This window comes from Somniosus microcephalus, unplaced genomic scaffold, assembly GCF_052327205.1.
Source record: "Somniosus microcephalus isolate GS21.2 unplaced genomic scaffold, FLI_Smic_1.0 unresolved_chr8, whole genome shotgun sequence".
Lineage (NCBI taxonomy): Eukaryota > Metazoa > Chordata > Chondrichthyes > Squaliformes > Somniosidae > Somniosus > Somniosus microcephalus.
Genome location: NW_028225186.1, coordinates 2,680,635 through 2,683,134, shown reverse-complemented (window position 1 = coordinate 2,683,134; position 2,500 = coordinate 2,680,635). Strand labels below are relative to the sequence as shown.

The window sequence follows — 2,500 nt, the reverse complement described above, 5'->3', positions numbered from 1 at the left end:
GCGGATGGGATTTGCACTTCAAGTTTGGGCATACCGAGCCCGCCATTCCTGTTACTGCAGTACAGGATGCCATCCGTGGTGTGAGGTGTAGGAACTCTTTTGTGGAGTTGCGGATTATGTGGTCCAGTTTTACAAGTGTGTTCTGCGACACTTCGGAAAGGATCAAGTGGAAATATAACCTTGGGATGACATGTGTTTTTAGTATCTCTACCCTTTGCATGGGTCGGAGAGCCGCTACCCTGAGTCCTTCAACCCAGGTTTTGAGCTTCTCTTCCCAGTCTCCTTCTGTCACGCCTGCCCATGGGTCGATCCGGGCACCCAGGTATTTCTCGGTTTCTCCTGGGGGGATGTATGCAATCGGTGTGTCACTGAGGCTCCAGGCTTTGCCATGATTGTATAGGAAGGTCTTCCCTTTTGACGTAAAGTGGAAGCCTTTGGTTTTGTTGGTGTTAATCGTTAGACCTGTATGGTCACAAAAGACCTGGAGTATTTTCAGGTTTCGATCCATCCCAACATGTGAGTCACTCAGAAGGGCAATGTCATCTGCGAAGGCCAAAGCAGAGCAGTTGACTCTTCTGTCCCCCAGGGGCAAGGAGACCCCTGAGTTGGCCTTCTCCAAGGAGCACATCAATGGATCCAAAGCTATGTTGAATAGAATTGGTGAGAGTTGGTCGCCTTGCTTGACGCCTCTCTTAATGTCTATTGCCATGGTCTTAGTTCTGTTCCCTTCGACCACTGTTGTATTGTTGATGTACAGGTCCTCAATCAACGCAATGAAGTCTCTGGGCAGACTCATTCTCTGTAATGCTTTCGATAGTAGTTTGTGCCCAACCGAGTCGAACGCTTTCGCCAAATCAACAAAGACAAGTGCAAGGTCCTTTTTCTTGTTCTTTGCTCCCTTTATTATGTTCTCCAGTACTGCGATATTCTCGTTGCAACCTGGAGTTGCTGCTATAAAACCCTTCTGTCTAGGGTTAATTTCGACAGTATCACTTAGTCGTTTCGCCATAATCTTAGTGAATAGGCGTAGCAGCATTGGACCAATGGTGATTGGGCGCCCGTTGTCAATGTCTTTCAGGCGTTCTTGATCCTCGCACTTAGGAATCAAGACAGTTCGACTCTTTTTTAGTGACTCAGGAATCGAGCTTGACTTTAACCATAGAGAGAAGAGGCGAGGTAGCCTTGTTTCATCCTCATCATGGATGTCTTGTATATCAGCCAACTTTACGCCATCTGGTCCTGCCGCGCTCCCTTCATCCATCTCTTTGATGGCATTGCTTACCTCCTCTTCCTCTATTGGGTTCATCAACGACCCATCGTCCAACCGGCCATTTTATGGTGCGAATTTATTTAGGTTCGCCTTATTGTAGGGCTTCGAGAGCTTTTCTCGAAAGCATTTTTCTAGCTCCTCTCTGGGTAGAGGACAAGTTAGTGCCGACGGCGCCCCCATGATCTGGCGAGCAAGCTGGCGCCTGTTTGATTTGTAGAGTTGCTGGGTTGTTCTAAAGATGGCTTTGCGCTGTGCCCATCTTTTCCTTGCTCCCGTATTTGGCTTGTAGTTATCGTGCCTCTTTATTGCTTTCCTACTCCCGGGAGGTCCTTTGCTCGCTTTGGGGTGTTCGCCCCTGGTCATCAGTTGTACCGTGATACATTCCGCTATCCACATTCCCTGAGATCGTCTTTCTGGGTCCCTCTCGTCATCCAGGAGTTCCTCGGCTTGGGTAAGTTGGTCATCCACGTCCCTATGCGTGGGGATGGCCGCCGGAGGTCTGAAAGCTCTCCCTGGATGCGGGGTTGGCTCGTCGGGGTTGCTGGGCTCCCCCTCTGTTTCGATCTCAGGTTGATGCTCTGCGGATGCAGCATCACTGGTTGTCAATTCGGCCACTACGTGGGTGTTCCGCCGGATTCTGCGCTTTTCCGAGATTTGTTTTGCGGTTTTTGTTGTTAGGATGCTCGCAATTTCCTTATTGATGGACCTGCATCCTTCAAATCTCGTTTCCAGCTCTCTGAGGAGTGTGGTCTCCTCCTCAGACCATGCATAGTCCCTCCTCCCTGGCTTAGACTTGCCTACTAGCGTTTGGAGGCGTTTCTCATTCCTCGAGGTTGGGTGTCTGTGCCTCTCGTGCTGGCCAAGCCCCGCCTTTGTGGTGAACCGAAGTTCACATTCGCTGCACTTATGGGTACCAGCTGGAATTGGTTGCCTCTCCCCTTTACATTTGGGGTAATGACAGGAGATAGCGTGGTACTCTCCTGTTTTGTTACAGCGTGAACATCTGGTCCTGATGATCTTGACCTGATGCACCTTGGTCATATGTTTATTGAATAAGCCAACGGAGGAGAGGAAAGTGTTGCATGTCCTGCAGAACAACCCATCAATGGGATAGTGGATTATCACCTCTTTTACTGATGACCTGTCGTGCATAGGCTTGAGCGTTACTTCCTCAATGAAGGTAGCCATCTCGGATGTTATACCTTGGTCTGATTCGTCGGCTACTTTGGC

At 49.5% G+C, this 2,500-nt stretch overlaps 1 pseudogene; it reads right to left on the bottom strand.

The window, feature by feature from the left end:
• LOC147085251 (28S ribosomal RNA) overlaps positions 1–2,500 on the bottom strand; it is a 6,911-nt pseudogene that overhangs the window by 2,636 nt on the left and 1,775 nt on the right.